Source organism: Petromyzon marinus, chromosome 6, assembly GCF_048934315.1.
Source record: "Petromyzon marinus isolate PM22_M1 ecotype Great Lakes invasive population chromosome 6, UKy_Petmar_22M1.pri1.0, whole genome shotgun sequence".
Lineage (NCBI taxonomy): Eukaryota > Metazoa > Chordata > Hyperoartia > Petromyzontiformes > Petromyzontidae > Petromyzon > Petromyzon marinus.
The window spans coordinates 8,179,205-8,190,773 of NC_133672.1; the positions used below are offsets into that span (position 1 = coordinate 8,179,205).

At 50.0% G+C, this 11,569-nt stretch overlaps 1 long non-coding RNA gene across 1 annotated transcript; it reads right to left on the reverse strand.

The window, feature by feature from the left end:
• Positions 1 to 192: 192 nt before the first annotated feature.
• LOC116939572 (uncharacterized) lies at positions 193 to 8,838 on the reverse strand. Its single transcript, XR_004402430.2, has 3 exons — positions 5,455 to 8,838; positions 3,068 to 3,150; positions 193 to 2,354 (listed from the first exon to the last, which is right to left on the reverse strand). It is a non-coding gene; the product is annotated as an uncharacterized LOC116939572 (long non-coding RNA).
• Positions 8,839 to 11,569: the final 2,731 nt, after the last annotated feature.

The window sequence follows — 11,569 nt, forward strand, 5'->3', positions numbered from 1 at the left end:
TCGGGTCACCAGGCTGGGTTCGTGCAGAGCACCACTTTACGGTTTTGGCCTCACTACCGCAGCCTGGCAGTTTTCTTGTGTGGATTTTACCAAAGCGCGCCCGTCTGCTGTCCAACTGGATGTTAAAGACCCTGTGAGGTCGCATGCGAGGGTACGATATTGTGTGCCGACATCAAAGCCAAACACCGAATGTAAACATTAACTGCGGCTGAACTTTATTTCATTTACATTTTTTACACGAGGCCAAGAATCCGACTTGACTCTTGCCTTGCTTATGCCTCAAAAGTACAGAACATGGCTATTATTCCCCACAAACTATGCTTTTGTGACCAGAATATTTTGAAATGTACCTATTTTCAATGAAAAAACGGGCGAATTTGTGTCTTTTCGTTCACATAAAGTCAGAAAAAACAACATGAATCAAAATTAACATGTATTTATACTAAAGTAATACAAAATTTACTACAAAATAGACACCACGATGCACTAGCACAGGCGGGACTGGCCACAGCGGACCGAGTCCTCAGTGGGGAGGAACAATCTCGAAAAATGACTCGCTTCTAAATCTTTTGTAGTAATTTTTGTATTACTTTAGTATAAATACATGTAAATTTTGATTCATGTTGTTTTTTCTGACTCTATGTGAACGAAAAGACACAAATTCGCCCGTTTTCTTATTGGAAATAGGTAAATTTCAAATATTACTGTCTTGTGTGAGGAATAATAGCCATCTAATATACTTTTTAGGCATAAGCAATTACGAAATAACACTTACTGCCCAGGAACAAAAATTGTTTTACATAGTATTATTACGTCGCTGAGGCTGATGGTGACATCTTGTGGGAGGGCTTCGTCCAACAGTGGATTGACCATGGCATGGCTGCTGCTGATGAAGAGGCTAGGGCACAGATTGAGGCATTTGCAGCAGCTAGCCCGCCATGACAACCCGCTACCCAAATTCAGCTTCATGTTTCAAAATAACAGCAGGAACTCCATTCTATACCTCCATATATATGAAGACAATTACTGTGTAGTTTAGAGCAGTGGTTCTCAACCGGGGGTACGTGGACCCTTGGGGGCTACGTGGCAATGTCCCAGTGGGTACGTGAGGTGATTTATAAATGTGTGACGTTACATCATTCATGAGTCATTGGTGAATAATCACGTATGAATCTGCAAATATAAAATAATTACGATAAAATGTAATTCACTATGGTCATCTAGAACGATTTAAAAGACCATAGTTGAGGGGTTTTGGGTTAGATCGTGTAAATATATAAATGCGTCGTGAAACCCGCCACCACCCGACACAGCCAACTAGTAAGGGTTGTCACGTTAACAGAACGTGACAATTCGTCACTAGTACAGCACGCCGGTGTGTTGGAGAGCCCAGCCACAACATTTGGCTGTGTCGGGTAGTGGCGGGTTTAACGACACATTTATACATTTTCGCAATCTAACCCAAAACAACTTTTATCGATGATATTGGTCGCGAAAGCCTACGTGTTAAACGGACATCAAAGACCTTTCTAAACTCATTGATTGTAAACAATGTTGGTTTCCAAGAGCAACCATCGATCGCGAACAATTCGCCTCACGCACGCAGAGGGCCCGTTGCATTTTTTTTTCTATTTGCTTGCAGTTGCTCGCTAGTTAGGATACCTCACAAAACGGACAATTGATTAACACACTGATGTTCATCACTCATATATTGATTTTTTTTTTCAGAACCATGTTGGGTCAGGCAAGAGGGGACACTCGGTTGGAACAACATTCAACAAGGGGGTACAGTAGCCAAACTAGGTTGAGCAACCACTGATTTAGACAATCCTCTTGGCTGTCTAGACCCATTTGAAAATATCAACCCATATCTCAATATCAATTCTTCCTTACAATGTCAATCCCGACCACAATACCAACCCCATAATACAATCCCAAGAAGAGTGTGGGCACTCTGTGGCGGCGAAGGGTTGTCGGCGGCGTCCTCTCCGCGCCGTTTGCCGCGCGCATGACAAGGGGGGAACTCATCTTCTTTGGTTCTTTCGGTACGTGACTTTACCGAAAGAACCAAAGAAGATGAGTCCTTGCAGTCACGAAAGCTTTAAATCGAAATTTAAGGGGGGAACTGCACCGGCCCGAGGTGGCAGCACCCCGGCGGCGTGGCTCTCGGAGAGCGCAGGCGGTGCAACTGCACCGGGCTGAGAGTGTAGGGGGGGCAATTGGATCGAAGGTCCCCCCCCCCCACCATTCTATGTACGAGGGCCCATGCTGACCACGTTCCAAGGCCACTGCTGTGATCACGGCCTGGGGTTCCCCATTGCTCCATGTCACCCATCGCGATGCACGGAGGTTGCCTGCGGTGGAAGGAGCGATATAAGAGAAGGAGGCGAGTGTAGCCATGAGTGCCACTTGAGATTGCCTCGTGCCGGCGTGAGATCAGAAAGGGGGGTTGCGAGTGGTTTTGACCTGCGAATCATGTCACTGCAGCCAACAAACAGTCTGGCTGCCGAACGGAGTAAATACAGAAGTTGCGTTGAGTGCAGCCATTTACTGATTGATGCAGACTTTTGTACTGGGTGACCGGAAGGCGAATTGTCTGGGAGCTTTTTAACAGGTCGTGGGGGGGGGGAGATGTGGTGGCCCTGGTTTGAAATATTGCGGAGGTGAAGGAGGGCGGGGGAAGGGGGGGGGGCCTTCAATGTCACCACTGCAGGGACGTGCATCGTACCGCACCGGTGCAAGTCTCTCCAAGCAATAAAACATTCGAGAAGGAAAACTGCTGTGAGAAAAAATGTCGTTATTAACGAAATGCGTTGCCGAGATGGGGGGGGGGGCGGGCAGCAACAGCGGGATTCCCCTGTTATTGCGAACGTCTCGCGCTGCGTCACATTGTTACTTTGTTCACTGCTGACAATCGCGGTTGTATTTATTTAAAAGCATTCCGGTACCCGTGCATTCTCGCGCTATAATTTATTTTCAGCTCTCTCCTCCTCCTCCTGTCCCTTCCCTCCGCGGCGTCCAGATTCACCAGTGAACCAGGCGCGGGCCGTGCGGGCGGCCACTTCACCTGCATTTGGTTGAGCTTGGTCAGCGTGGGAAGTCCCGAAAAGTCGTAGCTCATGGCGGTGAAGCCTCGGACGCGATCTTTCTCTGTGCACAGACACGCACGCACACGAGGGAGACGCGGCCGCGATGGATGCGGACGGTGGATGCGCGAGACCCGCATCGAAACCCAATTTTTGGTCCGACGCAACATTGTTACCAAAAAACAAACGCCGACTTGCGTCAATGTAGTTGATGGACTGGAAGGTCGACGGCGTTTCCCAGAAATTCCTGGCCCGCGCCGCTTCGGGTGAAGTGACCATTCGCCACCCCCACGCTGCCAGCGATTTGACGCAATTGTTACGGCTCAAGAATGGGCGATTGTGTCTTTTTTTGTCTCGCCTCTATCATTTATCATTTGTTGTTTCATTTTGTAGCGCTTGGAATACAATTGGCATGACTTGTAAATGATGGAATCTAAAAAAAAACACAACTTGACGCGTGCACCACCCCCCCCCCCCCCCCCATTAAATTATTTGCAACAGGAACCCACGCCAATCCCACCGAGGTCAGCAGAATGCGGCTATAGTGACAAGCGTGTTTGACGGCGTGTTTGGGCTTAGCACCCCGTGTGATGGGGAGGGGGTGGGGGTACTTTAACCCTATGGAGTTCGGGGACAAGATGGGGAGTGAGGCGTCAGCAAAGCGCAGCCCCCCCCCCCACTCCCGACCCCCTCCCCGAGGCGTGTAGCTTCGAACGCGGATGGCGGAGCGCGCACGATCCTCTCCCTGGGGTTCCAGCCATTGCCTATCTGTTTGACGCCGATTGACCGAAATTTTAATAATAATAACAATAATGATGATGTAGCCTCGTCCGACCGAGACTTGGTCACGCTGAACGCAGCAGAGGGCACGCGGGTGACGAATAGGAGGAGTAGGGGGGACCGCGTGCCGAGTTGCCCTCCCGATTGACCGCGAACCACCTCGTCGACACTGCCCTCATGTGACACTGGACACTCGTTACAGCCGTGTAACATCGTGGGCAATAATTGGCCTTACTTGCCTATTTTAGAGCAACCATTGACCAGGATTGTAGCTCAGTCCAGATCGCTCCGTCCCGACGGTAATGTGTGTGGGTTTTGGCACGCAACTGGTCCTAAGCCTCCCCTAGGTCGACTCGGCATCAAAGGAGTACCTGGTGCGGTGTGTAAACATCGCCACTGGGAGGCAAAGGCGGTCGGGCGTGGTGCTGGCTAGCCACTCCTCGTGTGCCGTGCCGGCTTTCAAAGGTGATCGTTAACAGAACTTGCCCCAAAAGTATGTTAAGGCTATATAGGTTCACCTACGTGACTTTACCCAATAGAACCAAAGAGTATGGATCCTAGCAGTCACGAAAGCTTTAAATCTAGAATATACGGGGGATCTTAGTCTTATCACGCAGTAGTAATATACAAAAGCCATCTCATATATTTACTGTGGTCAGCTGTACCGCATATGTATAGAGCTGTTTGAGACGCAGTGTTACATAAGAATGGCAGGAGTGAGCTGACGTGACAGAATAACGAAAGGCCGTTGAAGCAGAGCCGCCACAAACAAAGACTGCGTGCAGTCGGATGAGAAACGTGGCACAAATGTGATCACTCGACGGCAGAGCAAGTTGAGGTTCACATCCTGGTTGAGGGATTGACTCAGGCCATCATTTTGAGGTGGATAAAAAAAATGAGCACCACTTTGCATGGAAGTCAACGATGGTTGTCCTGTGCATAGATTCGCTCCCACCATAGCAATGTGGAATTTCCACCGCTGGCTCAGGGCTGTGAACATGGGATGAGTACCAATGCCTCAATTTGAGCTGGAAATAACGACGGCGGCCAAAATATCGCGATAGTGTGACGATTGCTTGGTTAGATTCAAATCCCGACGAGACTGCCTTAATACACCGCGTCAACAATGTTGGCGATTTCCATGATTTCGCTCAAAATCGGACGCGAATATGTTAAATATTCACCAACGCCACGAGACATGGGGCTCAACTTCACAAACCACGTGGTTTCACTGCTGTCCAATTCTCCACCCCCGGCGGCGTTCCTCAACTCCAGTTCCCACGACACATCCCTGCTCGTGATTACCAACCTAACCCGATCGAAAATAAATCAGTGCACACCGCACGCACCAGATAGTTGGTGAACACTCGATTGATCTCATCCAGTAAAAACGTCATGCACACTCAGCATACCGTGTTGCCAAGCAACTCGCTTGCATCCCTCAAGGTGCAGCAGCAACACTTGAGGGTTGAATTAAAAAGTCTACCCCAGCTCGGGTTCAACGATTGCATTTGGACGTACGCGCACACAAACACACGCGCACACACACGTCGTATGTTTGCAAGCTAGGCATGTTTGGAATGTTTACCGTTGCCAAGGTGGACAGGAGAGAAATCTGTCCAGCGCCGTGTCCCGTCCCACCACCCGCGAGCTGAGGACTCGTAGAGACCCAGACAAAGCGCACAGTGTTACCAAATTGGCTGGAGAGATTAGTCAAGACTTGTGTCTTCCAACGGTATGTGTCCTCCCAGATAACCCCCCCCCCCCCCGGCAAAATGCGCGCGTGTCACAGCAGCGCAAGCGTTGCGGAAATTTTCGGTTCATAATTCCAGAGGTGACGAGAGTTCAGGAGTGTAATCATCTTCCCGTGGCTGATATTCACGTAGGGAGACAGCTGTAATCTTGCGCTTGAGGTGGTTCAGCCAAATAATTGCGTCAGGAGTGGCGGGGTGGTTGAATCATCGCTGTTGATGGCGCCTCCTCCTTCGTGTTTGTGAATCTCGGGCACTGAGTCGTTCTACGTCCCGTGGTCTGTTCTGGGTGACCACAGTCGCAGCTTAAATGCGTTTAATGTGTATATTATTTCACCGGGTGACAACTACAGCGACAAGGATAGTCTCACTTGCAGGAGTGACCTGGCCATAACATTCAAATTTCGTGGCACAGAGTTTGCGACAGATATATTCCGATAGAGGGTTGCCAAAGGTTTGAGTGCATATCCGTGTTGTCTCTTCAACGCCACCATCCGTGAGAGCACGGGCCAACCCCCTGTCCCTGAATTGGCGAGCCGGCACGGGGTACATGCGGTTCGTCCTTGCGCACCGCAGCAATGACGCGCGTGGCGGGCGTCTAAACCACGCGCGGAGTGGGCACGGTTTGGTGGGACAGGAGAACGCGTGGAGGGCACCCGGGGATCAAAGACCAACGTCCTTCAGAATTTGGGTTCCTCGTCGGAAAAGGGGGCCTGCCGACTCCGCACCAATGGCGAGGCTTCTGCGTGACTCGATCGGCCAAATGTTGCTGAACGAGACTAATTCAACGGACGGGACGAGTCCTTGTTAAGGGTTACGTCGATGCGAAAGTATGTTCGCATGCGTACAGGCACGGTATAGGCTTAGATTAGCGAGGTGATGCCACTTCCTCTATTGACGGAAAACATTTTACTGGGTTCACGTAAATGACACGACCCACTCGGGCATGGCAACCAGTGGGCACATCATGTACATTTGGTGAGAACAGTTGTAACAGGAGGAGGTGGGGGGGCAGGACTGGACTTGTAGGGGTATAAAGGTTGTGGTTCCCACCTCTGTAAGTTGCTACCATGTATTCTACGTGAGGCGAGTTAACGATTCAACGCGAATTTCATTCGTGAATCTAAAATAAGTTTTGTAACATTTAAACCATTTCGGATGCAGTTTATCCCCCCCTCCCCCCGTCTCGTTTGTATAGTCGTTTTCCCCTTTCCACTGGTCTAAATGTGACAGTAGGCATATTCATTAATCGTAAATCATAAACAGTCAATCCTTATACGGAACGATTTCGGTGCGCGTGTCGTGACGGAACGATCGTCACTGCGCGCCTATCGGATGTCGATCAATTTGTGTTACTCTGCGTTTGCAATTTTAGTAAAGCTTAATATTGAATATAGTCGCCAAATAGTTGAAAGTCACAGGCACATTAACCTACTTCTCGATTTAGTGCCAGCACACACACACGCACGAGTGCCGAGTCCTGCTGGGACATTGGGTCTTCTCTAATCAGCAGGTGCATCCAATTAGTTTGATCCCTTTCAGAAAGTCCCCCTTTGACAACCGGCGGGCTAAGTTTTATGAGAGATGATGGCTGGTCGAGGTCTCGGTCTCACTAGAAGCGGGGTTTTAAGTCCCAAATCTTAAAAAAAATATATATCGATTTGCCTTCTAAATAAAAATAACATCGCCCGAACTCAGGGGGCGCTCCCAAATTGCCAGTTGCCTAAATCTGCTCCGTTCAAATGTAACAAATTATCTGATGCTCCTGTTGCTGCGTCACTCAAGCACAAGAACCGTTCATACTCAGCAGAGTCGTGAATGCAACCGCGTGGCCTTAAAAGGAAGAACAAAAACCCGTTAAATAAGAGGTGTTCGGGAGCGGTGGCATTTTAAGGAGTGTTCTTGACGAATGTTTCTCATTGAGCGATACGTTTTGTAAAGGGAAAGTTTGAACGGATACCAGAATAATGACCTATATAGGTTCAACGTGCTCGCGTGGTCAGACCCCCCCCCCACTCAACAGAGTTCGCTCAGATGCAATAATGCCAACCCGTTGGCATTATTGCATCAGCCATCAGCCAGAATAAAAATAACCACGGCTTTGAATTCGCAGTGCTTTCCTGACACGTGTGTGTACAGCATATGGCTCATGAGTTAAAACAAGGCTATAAACTTTTACAAAATCACTCTATTGCCAGATATCGAAATAAAAAAAACATGTTGGTGATGTTGCTGCTGCTGCGTTGGCAGTGGTTGCACAAGCACAACAGAAAAAAAAACACTCATTGTGAAAAAGGGACATTGCCCAAAACGTCGACTGTTGTACATGTCAAACCATAGTGTTGTTGACGAATGTGTTGAGTTGTCTTTCCCCTATAAATCTCCATCGTTAAAACTGCTAGAGCGGCCGGGAATAGGTGGTCAGGTTTGAACAACCGTCAGGCATATAAAGATTACATAATTGATTTTAAAACGTCGCTTAATATTAATTATTGTGCTGACTACACACACGTTAATTTGTGTTGGTAAAAAATAGCGTACTGGCATTGCCAAGGTACATTGAGTGAGAAAGGAGACTGGAAGCTGTAGGCAATAAAACGCATGAGACACAGGACCGAGAGTGGTGCAGCCAGTAACATGGATCGTGGCGTTCCGAGTAGAGCATCCAGGACCCCAATGCCTCTTCACCTCGGCCGGTTGCAGCGAGGGCTGCCGCTAGATTCTGCTGGAGGACGCGGCATCTATGGGATGTGTTCTGTACTCAAAACATTTATCTCCAGTGCTGTTCCGGTAACAAAAAAAATTACATTGAACAAACTAAAAAAAATGTCAAAAATGCATTCGTCAATAACACAGTGGCCTTAAAATAAAAAAAAAATATAGCAGCCGACGTTTCGGATAATTTGCCTATTTCATAGCACAGTGTACTGTAATGTTGTAAAAAAAAATGATGCATCAAAACCGTCTTTTAAAAAGTCTGCCACTGAACACCACGAATTTGTTGACAATGTTTTTAATACGCATTGAATGAAAGGGAATCATTTGTATAGAAGTGGAGGCATTTCTCCAACTGAACTTCAATGTGGAAGCACAGCGTCGCAGTGTTACCGCCACAGAACGTTTGAATTGCGTGCGGCAGCGACTGAAGGCGACTGCCGCACGCACCACGCGCGCGCTCCTCCACCCTCGCTCCTCCATCCTCGCTCCACCACCCTCGCTCCACCACCCTCGCTCCACCACCCTCGCTCCTCCACCCTCGCTCCCCCACCCTCGCTCCACCACCCTCGCTCCACCACCCTCGCTCCACCACCCACGCGCCTGCTACTCCACCCTCGCTCCTCCACCCACGCTCCTCCACCCTCGCTCCTCCACCCACGCGCCCACTCCTCCACCCTCGCTCCACCACCCACGCGCCCGCCCGCCCCCCCGCCTGCCCCTCTGCACGTAACGCGGCACGGAGTAGCTGGCATCAGCCCCGCGCTGTTTGCGCCAAGTCCGAGAATGGAAAGAGGCCGGCGCGGTCGTCAGGGGACGGACAGCTCACGAGGGGAGCCAACCAACGGAGCCGTCCCCACGACACACCCCTTCCCACACCAATCCACAGCCGCACACGTCCAACAATAGCGGCACACGCGCCGCGACACACGACCCAACAATCGACACGCCACTCCACTCAGTCATGGCATGCACACACACGCGCGCGCCCCCAAACAACCAATACGTGTAGCACACCCGCCCCCCTAAAGAACAACGCCGATACCGCCCCCCCCCCTTCCCTCTCCACCTTTGCACCCCCCCCCACACCACCAACTTCGCAACCGGTGCCACACTCGGACTGCAAGGACGCGCGATCATCGACTCACAAGCAGCAGCAGCGTTGGCAGTGTTGGTATTCGCGCCAAGCAATGAGCGGAAACAAATACTCGTCGATTGTGACGCTACCTTAAGAAAAAAACAGAACAAAAACAGAATTCGACGTTTCGGTCAATGGCCCTTCCCGGTAAACATGGAACGTTGGACCAATACTGGTCCAATATTGGTTCAACGGTTACAACCACGTGCCGATGTTGGGTCAACCACTGTTGGCGCATTTAATGTGTTCGTCACGTAGAGTAGTAGTAACCAAGGAGGCAGCGTCACCGAATCGGTTGTTTGAGAAATTCGACGTCCGGGCGTGCGGCACGCGAGCTCATTCCACGCGGCGCCGCGCCACGGTGGCTCCCAGTGAAGAGGAGGAGGAGCAGTGGCCGCCGATCGCGCGACACCGCAGGGCAGAGAACCCGAGGGTGTCACGGTGGCCCCGCTAGCGCCACTCCGCCGGTCTCCACGGGCTCATAAGGGGCGCCACGCTGGCTAGATGTTAACTCCCTCGCCTGGTGTGGAGGAGGTGGGCTCGATGCCAACCCCGACGCCTGCTGTGAATTTGGAGTTTGCGCGTCTCTCTCTCTCCCCGTGGTCGCGTGGATTTAGCTTCGGGTCCTCCGGTTGTTCCCCTCCACATTTAGAATCAACATGTCGTATAGAGGATTTGGCTGCTATACATTTCCGCGTGATAAGCCACTTCGTTGAGCTATCATTTGTTCATAATAGCTCAGTGGGCCTTACATGGTAAAATAAAATATATCTTTTTTGGTTTAAATCTCTCGAACTGCCGCCCTCCTATCCAGCAGCCCAGCAAATCAACCCCCAATCAATGGATGTTCGCTCATTCTCCTTCTCTGCTGCTCCCCCCACTGTCTGCAGCTCGCGTCTGCTGTTGGTCTGCACTGCTGTCCCCCGTGCAAATCTATGCGGCAGACAATTTTCACTCCTTTTCTCGTCTCTCTAATCCAACTCCTATCACGAATAACAGGTACACGAATGATTTACAGCAGTTTGTCAACCAAACACCTCGATGAACGTCACACCACACCATTCTGGTAATGACGGTGGCCTGACCATACTTCACCGTGCTGGTCCGTGCGGGTTGGTGAAGGGAGCGCACAACTATCAACCCCTTATCAGTGTCCTACCTTATTAGAGACCAATCCAGACCTTATTGGTCACCCCGTGCCCTTATGAATCTCAACGTTCATCCTACAAAACCCCATCATAAGGGAAAAACACAAATTGACAAAAAAAATTGCCCATATTGAAACGGCTGTACACCGTATGGACCTGAAAACTCAATTTCCCTGTTCAAGAATATGGGTAAACCGTATGGGTTGACACGGTATGGGAGCGGTACAGGACTGGTTCACATATCTCTCGCCACTGATGTTGGCTGTGGCCGGAAATAGAACGCACGTCGCCAGGTCTTTAGCGCAGTGCGCTTGGCACCCTGCGATCGTTCCTGCACTTTCATTTGCTTCCCCTGACTGCTCTCCCCACCTCCGTTAAGATTTGTTTTAATACTTATCGTTTTATTTCTGTCCACTCTGTTAGCCGTTCCACCATCGTGTACGGCATATTCATATAGCATTATTTGGACATCGACATAACAGATGGTTATCACTATGTCCGAGTTTTGCATTGGTATAACCATAAACTATAAGGTGCATTCTGAAGCATTTGTCTCATGCGACCAAACGCTTACGCAACCTTGCTCGATGCATTATTCTGGTTGAATTTTACCCTGATGAACCTGAGCTCACAACAAGAAACACACTCACACGGTCATACCCTGCCAACAAACAGCTAACGTGCCCCAAAGGACTGCCACAAGACTGACTGGCAGGACAGTGGGGAAAGTGTTACACGCCAACTGGTTTGTGCCGAGATTAAAACCGGATTTAAGGATTATTGTTTCGGCGCGTGGCCGAGAGGTGGCCGCTAGTTTCGTGACAGACGGACGCACATTTTGCACCTTCACGATGGCTTGATGGGTCCTACAGTTGGGGCATCGCAGCTACGGACGATGGCGGCAGGCGACTCCATCCAGGCAGCGGAGGCATTAAACTCTACCTCACACCA